The sequence below is a fragment of the Phyllobates terribilis genome, unplaced genomic scaffold (genome assembly GCF_046119375.1).
Source record: "Phyllobates terribilis strain yellow unplaced genomic scaffold, ASM4611937v1 Scaffold_97__1_contigs__length_5976380, whole genome shotgun sequence".
Taxonomy (NCBI): Eukaryota; Metazoa; Chordata; class Amphibia; order Anura; family Dendrobatidae; genus Phyllobates; species Phyllobates terribilis.
This window is the reverse complement of record NW_027362857.1, coordinates 739,603-757,928: the sequence shown is the minus strand read 5'-3', so window position 1 is coordinate 757,928 and position 18,326 is coordinate 739,603.

Sequence of the window (18,326 nt, the reverse complement as noted above, 5' to 3'; positions counted from 1 at the left end):
TAAGGCTGAAAATAAATAAAGTTTTAGAGTCAGTAAAATATAAAAGCGGTATTTTATATTGGGATTTCTTATAGCAAACTCATCTTCTGCTTGTGAGTGCACGTTGCTATATAATGATGCAGCCACCCAACCAACCCGAACCAAAGACACCCCAGTGACAGCCACATAGTCACTATATAGCTCTCACTGGCGGTAAACTGACCGTTTTAGGCAGCGGATGCAACCAAAACTCACTCATGTACTTGAAATCCCACCTACCCAGTTTTTTCATTGACTAACGTGGGCTAGGTTTCAACCACATCAGAAAAAGGTGATGAGTGAGCACATATTTCATAGGTATCCGTTTGATCCCATGATCTAATATTGGCGATGCCAGGGGTTCTAGGGGAAGGAGAGGCTGCTCACACTGCTGTCCACCCTGTCTATCTGATCTAATAATGAAGATACCAGGGGTGCAGCGGTAAGAAGAGGCTGCTCACACTGCTGTCCACCTGTCTAATTGATCTAATACTGGAGATACCAGAGATCCTGAGGTAAGAAGAGGCTGCTCACACTGCTGTCCACCATGTGTATTTGATCTAATACTAGAGATACTAGGGGTGCTGAGGTAAGAAGAGGCTGCTCACACTGCTGTCCGCCATGTGTTTCTGAGCTAATACTGGTGATACCATGGTTGCTGAGGTATGAAGAGGCTGCTCACACTGCTGTACACCTGTCTAATTGATCTAATACTAGAGATTCCAGGGGTGCAGAGGTAAGAAGAGGCTGCTCACACTGCTGTTCACCATGTCTTTCTGAGCTAATACTGGAGATACCAGGGGTGTTGAGGTAAGAAGAGGCTGCTCACACTGCAGTCCACTATGTGTATCTGATCTAATACTAGAGATACCAGGGGTGCAGAGGTAAGAAGAGGTTGCTCACACTGCTGTACACCTGTCTAACTGATCTAATACTAGAGATACCAGGGGTGCAGAGGTAAGAAGAGGCTGCTCACACTGCTGTCCACCATGTCTTTCTGAGCTTAAACTAGAGATACCAGGGGTGCAGAGGTAAGAAGAGGCTGCTCACACTGCTGTCCACCATGTGTATCTGATCTAATACTGGAGATACTAGGAATGCTGAGGTAAGAAGAGACTGCTCACAGTGCTGTCTACTCTATCTATCTGATCTAATACTGGAGATACCAGGAGTGCTGAAGTAAGAAGAGGCTCTTCACACTGCTGTCCACCATGTCTATCTGATATTATGCTGGAGATACAAGCAGTGCTTAAATAAGAAGAGGCGGCTCACACTGATGTCTACCCTGTCTATATGATCTAATACTGGAGATACCAGGGCTATTAAGGTACGAAAAGTCTGCTCACACTGTTATAGGTTATCTCTAAGTCATATCAGGAATATTCCTATGGCACATGCTCACAAGTTTCTGTGCTAATATTCTAGGACAGGTTTCTTTCTGTGTAACAAGACACTGACCATATTAATTGTGTAGTGTTTACCTCCCTAAACAAAAAAGCTAAAATTGCTAATTAAAGGTATTTATAAATGTATTCATTAAGATTCCATTTAGTTATTTATTTTTTTCTATTCCCAGAGAGCCCCGTTAAGGAAAAATTGCAAAACAATGAGATACATTTCTCAGAGTCCTATTTTATATATCCATATACTGTATGTGATACTGAGTTTGTATGTTTTCCCCGTATTCTTGTGGGTTTCCGCTGGGTTCTCCGGTTTCTTCCTACACTCCAAAGACATACTGATAGGGAATTTAGATTGTGAGCCCCGATGGGGAAAGTGTCGATAATGTCTGTAAAGCGCTGCGGAATTAATGGTGCTACATAAGTGAATAAAATAAATCAAAATAAATACTAGAGTAAAATAAGAGAAGCCAAAGAAGGCGGGGATAATAAAAGTGACGGTGCACTTGTGTAGAGCTTGAGTAAAGTACCTATATGCAGGCCTGGCGTCAGAACCCAGCGCACCCGGGCAAGTGCTGGGGCCCTAAGGAGATGGATGGGCCCACTTACCGTCGGGCACCCCTGCGCGCTATGGGACCCGTGAGCGGTGCGGTGCCGGTGCCAGCGCCCGCCACCCACCCCCGCTTGTTCAGGGCCCCTCTCCCCGTGCCTCAGCACCATCTCTGGTCTCTTCCGCGGCTGCTGCACTGTGACGTCTCAGGCCAGAGGATGCGGTGATGTCTTTACACCATGCTCGCTCCAGATCCATGACAGCGCAGAGCGGGAAGACGCCGGCGATGCTGAAGAGTCTGGAGCAACGGCAGCAAGTGAGGAGAGGTGAGTACTTGATTATTTTTTTTATATGTATGGAGTCATGGGGAATTATATGGGGGGGGAACAAGTGACATTCTGCATGGGGCATTATATGGGGGGAACAAGTGACATCCTGCATGGGGCATTATATGGGGGGGGATAGGTGACCTCCTGCATAGGACATTATATGGGGGGACAGGTGACATCCTGCATGGGGCATTATATGGGGGGGAGGTGACCTCCTGCATAGGACATTATATGGGGGGGAGAGGTGACATCCTGCATGGGGCATTATATGGGGGGAGAGGTGACATCCTACATGTGGCATTATATGGGGGGAGAGGTGACATCTTGTATGGGGCATTATATGGGGGTGAGACGTTAAATCCTGCATGGGGCATTATATGGGGGGGAGAGGAAGAGATGGAGGAGAAAGAGCAAGTGAGAGAGAGGAGAGAGTGAGAGAGATGGAGGAAAGGGTAAGGGAGAGAGATGGATGAGAGAGAGATATGGAGGAGAGACAGATGGAGGAGACAGAGCAAAGGAGGAGAGAGAGAGAGGGAGGAGAGAGAGGGAGGAGAGAGATAGAGGGAGGAGAGAGAAAGAGATGGAGGACAAAGAGCAATCGAGAGAGAGATTGAGAAGAGAGAGGAGAGAGTGACAGAATGGAGAAGAGTGCGAGGGAGAGAGATGGAGGAGAGAGAGAGATAGAGGAGAGAGAGATGGAGGAGAGAGAGATGGAGGAGAGAGAGAGATGGAGGAGAGAGAGATGAAGGAGAGATAGAGAGGGAGGAGAGAGAGAGGGAGGAAAGAGAGAGAGGGAGGAGAGAGGCGGGAGGAGAGAGATAGAGAAAAGAGAAGGAGGGCGGAGGGAGAGTGAGATTTTTCCATCTCAAAAGTTGGAGTTCACAATGATTTCAATGGGGTCCATGTACTGGATCAAGTTCGGTTACAGTTTTGGTACCCGAACCAAACTTTGGACTAAAGTTCAGTTGGGTACCAAAACCTGAACTTCCACGGGTCTGCTCATCCCTTGTCATGCTAGGTATGGGAAGAACCCAGCGTACGACAACGGGAAAAGGGGGAAAGCCCAGAAACTAGGGAAAGGGGGAGTGGAGACCCCTAAGCAGATCTAACAACACCATGACTCCCTTATCGTTCCTAAATAGGTTCCACACCTATCGCCAAGCAGGATACCTTAGCCCTGGCTGACCCTAGAGCTAGGCCCTAGGTAGGGAGGGGGAGGAGTTAGCACTAGTCGGCCCCACTGCAGCTAAAGACAAACAAGGGAAACAGACAAGGAGATACACTTAGCTTTGAGGAGACACCAGAGAGAACACAACTACAATCCATAAAGGAACTCCAAGAAGAATATCGCTGACTGCTAGAACTCCAGACCTGAACAGAGGAATTTACTCTATCACCAGCAACTCTCTTGAGAAACTGAGTATATTTAAAGATCCAGAAAGGGTGTGTTAATTAGCAGGCGATCGTGGAGATCACCGCTGGGTGCTAGAGTGGGAGGGATGATGAAAGGATCAAGAAGGTGTCTGCAAGGCCAAGCGCAGCGACCTTCTACAGCCGGATCCAGAATGACTGTATGTCAAGCCTGACACACCCGTGATATCCCTAGTTCCTAATCCTTTAACTGGTTGGGATGCAATACTACATTTCACCTCTAGTAGCCACTAGTGAAAAATTTGATTACCTGTCACAATCACAATAATAGTCGATCATTAGTGATCCAGTTCTCAATCTACGTCCCATTAGTTTACACAGTCTGTAAAATTGCCCTCCAGGAGGAGACTGGTATCTTTGTCCTGCCTACCACTGTTCTCCTACACATGTGCAGACTTCCATTTCTTAAGGGGACTTATTTTCAGTCAATGTCTATGGCACCTAGGTTTTGTAAATGCCTCCCCCACCCCCCATATCAATCTGTGGTTTTGCAACCACTGAGTTCCAATACTGTGCTATGGTCCACAGTTACAAATGTCTTTATAATAATTCCGATTGTTGGATGTCAGTTGATGTTGAACCCCACCGGTGAAGAGGTCAATATAGTAAACCTGGAAAACCCCTACAATCCCTTAAGTTTATGGCTGCTAATTGTCATCATGTAGTTGATGGCGAAATATAACAGGTACAGTCTAGGGGTACGGGAGACATTTGAGCTGATAAAAGCTGAGTGTGCATGGTGATAGATAGCGGCTCTGTAAGACTAAACTTACCTTGTGGCCGGAGTCTGTAGAGCAGAGTTACTGTACATGTCCAGACTCTCTGACCAGGTCTATGCAAAAGTATGAAAAGTGATATAGCAATGTGAAATTCAGGCCAACACTCCCTTTTTCCATAAAAGTCAGCACTTTATTTAATCCATATAAACACAACCAAATTTAAGTGGCTTCGTACAAAAATAGCACATGAAAAATGTACAAATGCCATCAGCAAAACGTACTTCAACCAGACGGCAACGCGTTTCTGAGCTCTACGTTTCTTAGTTTGAGCCTGAAAAATTCCACAATACTTAACACAGGATATCTGAGTTCGCAGATTCGTAACACTCAGGTTAAAATGTGCATAGACAAAATATATAGATAAAACCTGTAAAAACCACAATGTGGATAATGCGGATAAACGAACCATACAATAAAGTAAAAACAGGAGCCGAGGCTGTAAGTGCGGGGATTTCTGTGCTTGGGGATCATACTCGATACTGGATAAATTGAGATGTTTTGAAAATGTTGTATCCATTATTTTATCATTTGCAGATCACCAACACGTCTCTCCGACCTGTGATTTCCATAGTTCCACGACTTTTCCGTCTTATGCTCAGAGGTCTAGTATTAACCCCTTTACCCCCAGGGTGGTTTGCACGTTAATGACCAGGCCAATTTTTACAATTCTGACCACTGTCACTTTATGAGGTAATTACTCTGGAACGCTTCAAATGGATCCCGCTGATTCTGAGACTGTTTTTTCGTGACATATTGTACTTCATGATTGTGGTAAAATTTCTTTGACATCACTTGCGTTTATTTGTGAAAAAATCAGAAATTTGGTAAAAATGTAGAAAGTTTTGCAATTTTCAAAATTTTAAATTTTATACCCTTAAATAGAGATATGTTACACTAAATAGTTAATAAATAACATTTCCCACATGTCTACTTTACATCAGCACAATTTTGAAACCACATTTTTTTTTTTTAGGGAGCTATAAGGGTTAAAAGTTGACCAGCGATTTCTCATTTTTACAACAAAATTTACAAAAACACTTTTTTAGAGACCCCATCACATCTGGCGTGACTTTGAGGGGCCTTTATGATAGAAAATACCCAAAAGTGACACCATTGTAAAAACTGTAGCCCCCAAGGTGCTCAAAACCACATTCAAGAAGTTTATTAACCCTTCAGATGCTTCACAGTAATTTTTGGAATGTGGAAGAAAAAAATGAACATTTAACTTTTTTCACAAAAATGTTACTTTAGACCGCAATTTTTTTTATTTTAGACTTTTGGAATGTAAAATTTGCTTGAAAAATTAGTGGACACCATGTTGCGTTTGGGGAGCACCCGATGTGCCTAAACAGTGGAAACCCCCCACAAGTGACACCATTTTGGAAACTAGACCCCTCAGGGAACTTATCTAGGTGTGTGGTGAGCACCTTGAACCCCCAGGTGCTTCACAGAAGTTTATATCATGGAGCTGTAAAAATAACATTTTCACATTTTTCCAACAAAAATGTTTTGCAGACCCCAATTTTGCATTTTCATAAGGGTAACAGGAGAAATTGCACCACGCGATTTGTTGTGCAATTTTTCCTGAGTAAGCCGATACCCCATATGTGGGGAAAAAACACTGTTTGGGCACAAGGCAGGGTTCGGAAGAGAAGGAACGCCATTTGACTTTTTGAATGTAAAATTTGCTTGAATTAGTGGACGCCATGTTGCGTTTGGGGAGCCCCTGATGTGCCTAAATAGTGGAAACCCCCCCCCCACCAAGTGACTCCATTTTGGAAACTACACCCCTGAAGGATTTTATCAAGGGGTATAGTGAATATTTTGAACCCAGAGGTACGACACAGAATTTGATAACATTAGGTCATCATATTGAATAAGTTGTCATTAGTCTTGAGTGCAAGTGCTCGCTACTTGAGTTTGCATCGGGTACTCAGGTATGGACCATGTATGGCGGGCGCTCAAGTGACATGCTCGAGTCCCCGCCCGCATGTTTCATGGTTGTTAGTCACCCAAATAAAAACATGTGGGGATCGCTTGTGCATGACAGGCAGTCCCAGCAAGGTTTTTTTGGCTGTATAACAGCTGCAAAACATTTGAGGCGGAGACTTGAGCATGTCACTCGAGCACCCGCTATACTCGGTGCATACCCGAGCACCCGATGCAAACTCAAGTAGCGAGCTCTTGTGCGCAACATTAGTCGCCATTTAGATGGTATTTTTTTCTTTACTTCTGAAAAAATCCCAACCCCAACCCTAATACAACCACAACCCTAGCCCAAACGCAACCTTAGCTCAACCCTAACCCTAGCCCAACCCTAACTCAACCCTAACCCTTGCCCAACCCTAACCCAATCCTAGCCTAACCATAGCACAACCCTAACCTTAGCCCTAGTACAACCCTAACCCTAGCACAACCCTACCCATAGCTCAATGCTACCCCTAGCCCAACACTAACCCTAGCTCAACCCTACCCCTAGCCCCACCCTAGCTCAACCCTCACCCTAGCCCAACCCTAACCCTAACCCTAGCCCAACCCAAACCCTAGCACAACCCTAACCCTAGCCCAACCCTAACCCTAGCACAACACTAACCCTAACCCTAGCACAACCCTATCCCTAACCCTAAAGTTTATTTTTTACGCCATTCCTCGTGCGGTATAAGTGATTAGACAACTTTATTTTTCGGGTCGGTGCAATTACAGGGATACTAGATTCATATCAAGTTTTTATGATTGAGAGCTGTCACACACTAAAAAACCCTTTTTTTTGCAAAGACTAGTTTTTGCATTGCAATTTTTTGAGAGCTATAATTTTTCCATATTTCGTTCGACAGAGTCATGTGATTTTTTTTTTTTTTTTTTGTGGGACAAGTTGATGTTTTTATTGGTACCATTTTTGGGCACATTACATTTTTTGATTGCTTTCTATTCCGATTTTTAGAAGGCAGAATAAATAAAAACCAACAATTCACGAACTGTTTTTTGGTGTTTTTTTTATGCCGTTCTATGTGTCGTCAAATTGATAAGGAAGCTTTATTCTTCGGGTCAGTACGTTTACAGCGGTACCACAGTTATATTTTTTTTCACGTTATGGCACTTTTACTCAATGAAAACTATTTTATAGAAAAAAGAATTGTTTATGCATCGCTAGAGAGCTATAAATGTTTTATTTTTCTGCCGTTGGAGCTGTATGGTGGCTTGTTTTTTGCGGGATAAGATGACGTTTTCAGCGGTACCATTTTTATTTACATTCGTCTTTTTGATCGCGTTTTATTCCATTTTTTGTTTGCTGGTATGATGATAAAGCATCGTTTTATGTTTTGTTTTTTATTTTTTTACCCTGTTCACTAAAGGGGTTAACTTCATCACCATCCCTGTGCTATGCAGCCTGTCAGCGCTGCACAGGGAAAAGTTACTTTGGTCACGCTTGGCGCATGACCAAAGCAACTTCCTGCCTTCTGATGACCCGGATGTTGTCATGATGACATCTGGTCACCATGACAACATCTGGGACCGGACTCAGACGCTGCGGGATGCCGGCAGAGAAGGTAAGTATCGCGCTAACCTCCTCTTGCCACCAGAATGCTGCGATCGATTTCAATCACAGCATTTCGGGGGTTAATGTGCAGGGAGCGATGCGGGACCGTTCCTTGCACATAGCACCGGGTGTCAGCTGTGACAATCAGGTGGATGACTTGATATCACGACCTCCCCAGGAAAAAGACAATAGGCTCTAGCTACAGAGACCTTCAAACTCTCTGTGTCACTCCCCCTACTGCACCCCTGGTGGAGCCCAAGTCTCCATCCATGTTATTTCCCAGCTAAGAGCTCCCAAAACTAAAATGGGCCATACGTTCTTACTGGACAGTCCTAGGGAGCCCGTTCTGGTGTCATTGGACCCAGCCCGGCCCCTGCTACGCATGGATGCTAAACATCAGAGTCCTAGGGGCCCCTGCAAGGCTGTGCTGGGTATCTCCTTTCCTTACGCTGGACTATGTTTAAATCTAGGGTTACAATCCGCATCCCCTCAGGTCTATTTTGTGTATCACTGAGATGAATCTTTTCCCCATAACTCGCTGTTGAATTATGTTTCTTGAATAGGCACATGGCGTCAGGGGAAGGGACATCCTGTGTAGCTTGCAGCTGCTGTGAGAATTATCACTCTTCGCTTCTTCAGCTCCTTCCTTTGCAAGCTGCAGTGTCAAATTTTCATATGTAGAGCTTCGTAAAACCCGCCTGCCAGTGCACAGTGATCGACAGGGGATTACCTTGAATATCTTCACACCATTGTTCCCTGTAAAAAACAGAAAATAAATAAGCTAATTTATACTCACCTAACACCTAATCCCAGAAGCCACTGTCAACTGTAAAACAGCAAAAATAAAAAACAATCATATCCCTCACCTATCCAAAGTGATGAAATAATCCATAGTGTCTTACGATGATCTAGATGACTTATCCTAGTATAATTTTCAAACGGTGCCACTCCATAATGTACACATACTACAATGTGAAGAGTGGCAACTATTGACCGTATAATGGCAAAATCGCAAGATAAACATAAACAACCGAAGCAACCACGATCAAAGGCCGATCTACATCATAAAAAATTGTTTTATTGAATATTCAATTTTGTTAAAAATTATCACATGCAGATAATTGGTGCAAAAAATGGTGCAAAACAACATACAGTGTGTAAAAAAATTCCACCGCTATATGGGACACGCAGGACCCAAATTGTACAGCCTAGTAGATATTAAGTGATCATCCAAGTAGCATAGTATTTATACACAGGCCAATGTGACCCGATTAGTAAAAAGGCTCATATAGTCAAAGGTTGTTAGGTCAGAGAAACAGACAATGTTAATACATTCCTCAAAATAATATTACGGGTATAATGAGCCACCATATATATATTTACATGTGTATAACAACAGTATATATATGTGTCAACAGTATATAGACATACAATATATTGTACATGACAACGGGCTCACACTGACACAAGTAATGTGTAGCAATCAGCTGCCGTGAGAGAGTTCACAGGAGTTCATCAGCTGATGAAACCCGGTAACCTCACTTACGGCACCGCCGCTGCGTGAGTACTGTCTCACGCCGTAGCGGTGCCGTAAGTGAGATCACTGGAGCTCATCAGCTGATGAACTCCTGTGAACTCTTTCACGGCAGCTCAGCGCTATACACTGCAGGAGTGATTACACAGCGGCGTCTGCTCTGTAACAGCAGGCATAGGCTGATGGGAGTAGTACTCTCATCAGCTGATGCCTGTGACCCGTGGTAAGCTTTTTACGACTGGTCACAGTCACAGCTGCGGGCTCACACTGTCATCTGACAGAGTGAGCCCGTAGTTCTAACCAATCAGAGCCCCTTTTTCCCACGCTGTCATCTGCGTGGGAAACCATGGATGTTCGGGGGCCCCATTCATATGAATGGGGTCCGTGTTCCGGGTCAGGTACTGTTCTGGTAACCGAATCAAACTTTTAATAGATATTCGGATATTCACGGGTCCGCCCATCACTAGTAAATAATCCTACCAAGTTATGACCACATAATGCCACCACATAATGCTAAAATAATGCCACCATACTGATCATTACCATCATGACTGTACTAAGACCAATATTACAATCAATACCACAGTATGAGACAATAATCAATAAATACAGCCAGATCATAACAACATATCACCAACATGTACTGTAGTGATAATATACCATACTGATTATTAACAGTATAAACACTGATATTATCACTGTGCAGCAACCATGTAGTGGTATAATTGTATATATCAATTCCAGTGCTCTGCATACTATATACAGTACAGACCAAAAGTTTGGACACACCTTCTCATTTAAAGATTTTTCTGTATTTTCATGACTATGAAAATTGTACATTCACACTGAAAGCATCAAAACTATGAATTAACACATGTGAAATTATATACTTAACAAAAAGGTGTGAAACAACTGAAAATATGTCTTATATTTTACGTTCTTCAAAGTAGCCACCTTTTGCTTTGATGACTGCTTTGCACACTTGTCATTCTCTTGATGAACTTCAAGAGGTAGTCAACGGAAATGTTTTTCACTTCACAGGTGTGCCCTGTCAGGTTTAATAAGTGGGATTTCTTGCCTTATAAATGGGGTTAGGACCATCAGTTGTGCTGTGCAGATACACAGATGATAGTCTTACTGAATAGACTGTTAGAATTTGTATTATGGCAAGAAAAAAGTAGCTAAGTAAAGAAAAACGAGTGGCCATCATTACTTTAAGAAATGAAGGTCTGTCAGTCCGAAAAATTGGGCAAACTTTGAAAGCGTCCCCAAGTACAGTTGTAAAAACCATCAAGCGCTACAAAGTAACTGGCTCACCAAAAGTACCACCCCAGGAAAGGAAGACCAAGAGTCACCTCTGCTTCTGAGGATAAGTTTATCCGAGTCACCAGCCTCAGAAATCGCAGGTTAACAGCAGCTCAGATTAGAGCCCAGGTCAATGCCACACAGAGTTCTAGAAGCAAACACATCTCTACAACAACTGTGTTAATTCATAGCTTTGATGTCTTCAGTGTGAATGTACAATTTTCAAAGTCATGAAAATACAGAAAAATCTTTAAATGAGAAGGTGTGTCCAAACTTTTGGTCTGTACTGTATGTGCATAGTGTGCTGGTAATTGTACAAATATATGTATATTAAGTCATCTACCATCTCTCTGATCATAGTTGTTCACTTTCCCTTTTCTTTTTCATTCAGCCCACACCACCATAACCACTTCTTCCATCCATGACTTGTCTCTGCAAAATGTAATTCACGTCTCCTCATCGCGTCTGCTGTATGGAGAGTCAGGGTGTTGGAGACCGGAGCAGCACACCCGGGGAACAGGAGCGAGATGAGTATGTTTTTTCTGCATGTATATATGAGTCTATGTGGGGGCTCACACTGTATATACAAAGGCTACGTGGTGGCTCAAACTTTATTTAGGAGGCTATGTGGAGCTCACACTGTATACAGGAGTCTATGTCCGGCCTCATACTGTATATAGGAGGCTATGAGGGTGCTCACAGTATATATAGGAGGCTATGATGGGGCTCACAATGTATATAGGAGACTATGTGGGGGGCTTATGCTGTATATGGGAAAATATGTGGGGGCTTATACTGCATATAGGAGGCTATATGGGGGCTTATACTGTATTTAGGAGGCTATGTGGGGGCTCATACTGTATAAAGGGACTATGTGGGGCTCATACTGTTTATATAGGGCAGCGTGGGGGTTCATACTGTATATAGGTTACCTAGGGCTCATACTGTATATAGGGAGGCTATGTGTGGGCACATACTGTATACAGTATATGGGGTTATCTGGGGTTCATACTGTATATAGAGTGGCTAAGTGAGGGCTCATACTGTTATAGGAGGATATGTGAGGCTCAACCTCTATATAGAGAGGCTATGTGGGGGCTCACACTGTTTATAGGGGGCCATATGGGGGCTCATACTGGATATAGGAAGCTATGTGAGGGTCATACTGTTTATAGGGTCCATGTGGGGGCTCATACTGTTTATAGGGGGCTATGTGGGGGCTCATCATGTAAATAGGAGGCTATATGAGGGCTCATATTGTATGTAGAAAGTCTATGTGGAGGCTCATACTGTATATAGGGGACTATATGGGCACTCACACTGTATATAGAGCGGCTATGTTGGTCTTATATATTATATGTAGGGGGCTGTGTGGGGCTCATACTGTATATAGGGGCAGTTTTCAGGCTTATACGGTAAATAGGGGAATGTCAGCATACCCCGTAAGGTTCGAGTTCGGTTCGTCGAACGCCCGTATGTTCGCCGAACTGTTCGTCGAACTGTTCATGGAACACCATCGAACACCGTTAAAACCAATGGCAGGCAAACAAAAACACATAGAAACACATAGAAAACACATAGAAAACACTTCAAAGGTGTCCAAAAGCTGACAAACTGCTCAGAAGACACAACTAACACATGGAAAAGTGACAAGTACATATAGTCATGCAAAAAGAAAAGAGGTTGAGGAGTAAAAGGAGGGGGAGACACAGATATAGGCATGTAATGCCCTTCTAAAACCAAAAAAGTGTGAAGCTGACACAGCCAGTCCGTTCTTGCCCATGCGACCTCCGTGTCGCCGGGTTTGTGCCAGAGCTGCGGTGGACCCTGATGGCCAGCCCCCTTCTCCCAATACTGGTGCCTGTCCGCTGGTGGGTCGAGCGAGCCCCCCTGCGGTGGAGGCAGGTCTAAGCTTTTTAATTTAAATTGTCTCTCTAATTTGAATGAGTACACTATAAATCCTTTTACAAGGATCTATTGGAGGGCAAGTCTGATGCCAGCAGCCGCGGGAATTACAGCTCCAGTAGCGTCCACTAAAGCTGCTGCAGTTAAAATGCTTTTATAAGGATAGAGCTTGGCGGTCCACTTCAAGGCGTCCTACCGCCAGTCCCAGCCCCTGTGGCTTGGGGTGCCTCCCGATGCTCTTCACTGAGTGTCCCGAGGGCCCGAAGCATTTGCTTTGAAAAAATTAAGTGTCCAAACTACAGGTGGTGTAGCTTGCTTAACAGCCGGAATAATCCGCTGACTAGCAGACACTGCTACTAGGCACAAAGTATTTCCTGGGCTAGATGCAGTTAAAATTTTGTAATTAGATACTCTCATTAGATGCTGAGAAAGCATTCCATAGAGTCTCCTGGCACGCCATATATTATTCTCTTAAAAAGCTTGGGGTAGGGGTCTAGGGGACCCTTTTATAGCCCAAATCACGGCCCTGTATAGCAATACGTCACCTAGGCTGAAGATAAATGGAACATTTTCATCACCTTTCATAATCACCAATGGGACAAGGCAGGGATGTCCTCTGTCCCCTCTCTTATACATCCTAGTGACGGAGCACCTGCTCTCATCAATTCGCCATAACCCCAATATTAGGTGGATTGAGGTGGGAGGCACCGAGTACAAATGCTCTACATTTTCTGATGATGTCCTAGTATATATCACTCAATCACATATATCCATCCCTGCTGTTATGACTGAAATAGATCACTTTGTTACATGGTCCAATTTTAAAATCAATGCAGCGAAGTCTGAGGCCCTCGATGTCTCCCTCCCCAAATCCATACAGGATTCCATCCAGTCCAACTTTCCCTTTGCCTGGCCCTCACAGGGTATCAAATACTTAGGAATTCCTATTCATAGAGACCTCTCCCATCTATGTTATCTTAATTTTGGGCCCTTTATTGAACAACTCCATACAGACCATGGTTGGCAAGTTAGAACTGTAAGATTCACTACGTGAACCACTGGAGCTTTGTGGAAAAGCACATGTACACTGTGTTCCAAATTATTATGCAAAAAGTGTTTAGGAGTGATAAGGTAAGAATTTTTTTGTTTGTCAGTTAAACTCATTGATGGTGATGTGTGTCAGGGCTCTTTATATCACTGTAAGCAATTGCAGACACCTGTGCTAATTAGTTTGGCAGGTGTGTCCAATGAAAGGCAAGACTACTTAAGAAGGCTGTCCCACATTATTAAGCAGCCTACATTTTCTGCCAAAATGGGAAAGAAAAAGGATGTGTCGGCTGCTGAGAAGCAACAAATTGTGGAGTGTTTAGGTCAAGGCATGACTACATTCAACATTGCCAAGACACTTCATCGTGATCATTGCACAATCAAGAAGTATGTAGCTGATTCACAGTACACACGTGTGCGTGCTGATAAGGGAAAATTGAGGACTCTTTCCTACAGGCAATTACGTCAGGTTAAAAGAGCAGCGGCAAAAAAGCCTTGTCATAGCAGCAGACAAGTTTTTGAAGCTGCTGGTGCCTCCAAAGTCCCCCGAACAACAAGATGCAGGGCCCTTCAGAGGTTTGCAGCTGTGCATAAGCCATCCTGTTGACCTCCTCTATCCACTGTACACAAGCAGAAACAGCTCCAGTGGGCCAAACAATACATGAAGACTGACTTCAAAACTGTTTTATTCACCGATGAGTGCTGTGCAACGCTCGATAGTCCAGATGGATGGAGTGGAGGATGGCTGGTTGATGGACACCCCATGCAAACATGGCTACGGCGCCAACAAGGAGGAGGTGGAGTAATGTTTTGGGCTGGAATCATGGGGAGAGAGATTGTTGGCCCCTTTAGGATCCCTGAAGGGGTAAAGATGAACTCCATGATGTATGTGGAGTTTCTCAAACAGCACTTCCTGCCATGGTTCAAGAAGAAGAACCATGTATTCCACAGCAAGATCATTTTCATGCATGATAATGCACCGTCTCATGATGCACATAACACATCTGCATCTCTGGCTGATATGGGCATAAAAGGGGACAAACTTATGGTGTGACCTCCATGCTCCCCTGACCTCAAACCCATTGAGAACCTCTGGAACATCATCAAAAGGAGTGTCTATGATGGCGGGAGGCAGTTCACATCTAAGCAACAGCTCTGGGAGGGTATTCTGTTCTCATGCAAAACAATTGAAGCAGAAACCATCCAAAACCTGACAAATTCAATGGACGAGACAGTTCAGAAGCTCCTTTCGAACAAGGGGTCCTATGTGCAAATGTAACATCACCTAGAATAAAGCTTTGAGTTGAAAACTGTTTGATTTAAGTTTCTAATAACCTGCTAATGCTTATAATTTCAAAAATGACCATTTTTTTGTTCTTTATTAAAATGAAAAGGTTGATCGAAGAGTGTGGGGGATCTAAGAGTGTGGCAACCCAGTAGTCAGGATTATTTCGAATTCTGACAATCTGAGGGTCATGTTGCAGGTAGTGCAGCAAGAAGGCACCCATGTGTCTTGCGCATCTAGGAGCCCCAAAATTATTTTCCGGGCTAGATGCAGCTAAAAATTATTATTAATTTGAAAGCTGGTGGAGCTTAGTATAGATGGCCTAATAGAATCAGTATTGCAAACTGCTATAAGGCCAAAATTATTTTACAGGGAAGATAGAGATAAACATGATTAGTAATAATTTGAAATCTGGTGGAGCTTAGTATAGATGGCCTAATAGAATCAGTACTCCACACTGCTACTATGCCCAAAATTATTTTCCAGGCAAGATACAGATAAAAATGATAATTAATTTGAAAGCTTTAAACGGTTGGTGAGGTGATTTTACCAAATCCTCAAGCTTTTACTCTCCCCAGGATGACACAGGGCTAGAAAAGTCCTTGCTGATGCATGATGTGTTCATCTTTATGAACCTGAGTCTGTCTACATTGTCAGCGGACAGCCGCGTGCGCTTATCTGTCAGCACAACACCAGCAGCGCTGAACACACGTTCAGAGAGAACAAAAATTATTATTAATTTGAAATCTGGTGGAGCTTAGTATAGATGGCCTAATAGAATCAGTACTGCAAACTGCTACAAGGCCAAAATTATTTTACAGGCAAGATACAGATAAACATGATTAGTAATAATTTGAAATCTGGTGAGCTTAGTATAGATGGACTAATAGAATCAGTACTGCAAACTGCTACAAGGCCAAAATTATTTTACAAGCAAGATGCAGATAAACATGATTATTAATAACACTGGTGTACAAAAAAAAAAAAAAAAATTCTGGCATGGACTTTAAGAACAGTTTTAGACTAATTTGAGGGTGCTGAATTCAAATCTGATCTTATAATTTCTCTATCACATCACGTTTTTGCGCTATAGGTATATAGCCCATTTTCAATAATTCCAAGAAAAATATAAGTAGTGTATGAAAAGTGCCGTTTTATACGGTTCACTAAGGTAAATTTAGTTTTCATTTAGTCTCCCAATAAATGTGAGAATATCTTTGTTTTCTTTGAACATGCATAATTCCCATTTGTTATGATAATAAAGTAAAAAAACAGTTTTCAAACACCCTTGTTTTCTGTGCTACTGGGACAGTAGAGCTACAGCAGAGCATTGGGTGAAAACTGAATGGCCTCAGCGACAGAGTTTGGCACCTGGCGATAAGAATGTCATCCATGATTCACTAGTGGATAGGAAGAACATTGTCTTTCCTCCCTTGCACATAAAACTTGGATTGATGAAGCAGTTCGTCAAAGCTCTCAATCACAGTGGAGAATGCTTTAACTATATATATGTTCAACTTTTCCAGGTCTTAGTGAAGAGAAGAAAAAGGCTGGAATATTGTATAATAAGAACACTTATGAGAGACCCAAACTTTATCACATCAATGAATGAGACAGAAGAAAGAGCTCGGAATGCATTTTGTAATGTGGTGCAGAATTTTCTAGGGAATAAGAAAGCAGACAACTATGAAGAGATTGTGGAAGAGCTACTAATTAGTCTGCAAAATCTTGGATGTAGAATGAGTACCAAGATTCACTATTTAAACAGCCATTTGGACTTTTTTCCAGAGAACCTTGGGGATGTGAGCGAGGAACAAGGGGAGCGTTTTCATCAGGACATTAAAACAATGGAAGAACGGTATCAAGGCCGGTGGGACTCACATATGATGGTTGACTATTGCTGGAGCTTGATGAGAGACAAACCAGAAGTTGTACATCACAGATCAGCCAAGAAAAGAAAGTTCAAATAACTGCCATTTGCCATTCATCTGTGTGCCATATATATGTGTTTTTATATTTTGTAGTTTAATTTTGTAAGTATATTTGATTTGCTGTACACAGACTTTGTAATTTGTTATTCCTTGATTAAAAATATACAAAATGTAGTAACGAAAATCATGAGGTTTTTATCAAAAAACATTCGATAGGATTAATTTCCATCAAAAATATCTCGAAATCCTGATGTGATAGCCAAAAACGGAGTTCGTATTAGTAATCAGCAGCCAAAATTGACTTAAAATATGTTTTAAAACCTTTTGACAGAAAAACTGCATTGACCAGTGTAATTTTAAATCTGGTGGAGCTTAGTATAGATGGCCTAATAGAATCAGTACTGCACAGTGCTACAAGGCCAAAATTATTATACAGGCAAGATACAGATAAACATGATTAGTAATTTGAAATCTGGTGGAGTTTAGTATAGATGGCCTAATAGAATCAGTACTGCACAGTGCTACAAGGCCAAAATTATTATACAGGCAAGATACAGATAAACATGATTAGTAATTTGAAAGCTTAAAACGGTTGGTGAGGTGATATTAACAAATCATCAAGCTTTTACTCTCCCCAGGATGACACAGGGGTAGAAAAGTCCTTTCGGATCCATGATTTGTACATCTTTATGAACATGAATCTGTCTACATTATCAGTGGAGAGCCGCGTGCGCTTATCTGTCAGCACACCACCAGCAGCGCTGAACACACGTTCAGACAGAACGCTGGCTGCGGGGCATGACAAGATCTCCAAGGCATAAGTGGTGAGCTCCGGCCATTTATCCAGATTGGAAGCCCAAAAAGAGCAAGGGTCCAGTGACACAGTCATGGCTTCAATGTTTACTTGGAGATACTCCTGTACCATCGTCTCTAGGAGTTGACTATGTGTCAGACTTCTTGTCTCCTGTGGCCTTGCAAAGGATGGGCTAAAAAAGTGGTGAAATGATTCCGCAAAATTGATGTTACCAGCAGATACTGTGTTTCTGTTACGGTTTGAGTGCTGAACACTCGACGGTCCCACAGTTGGCAAGTTGGAACTGTGAGATTCACTACGTGCACCACTGGTGTTTTGTGGAAAAGCACATGTAAGATTCTGCAACAGTCTCTGCTGATACTCCTGCATGCGTGCATCCCTTTCTATGGCAGGAATAATTTCTGCAAATTTACTTTTGTACCGGGGATCTAACAGTGTGGCAACCCAGTAGTCAGGATTA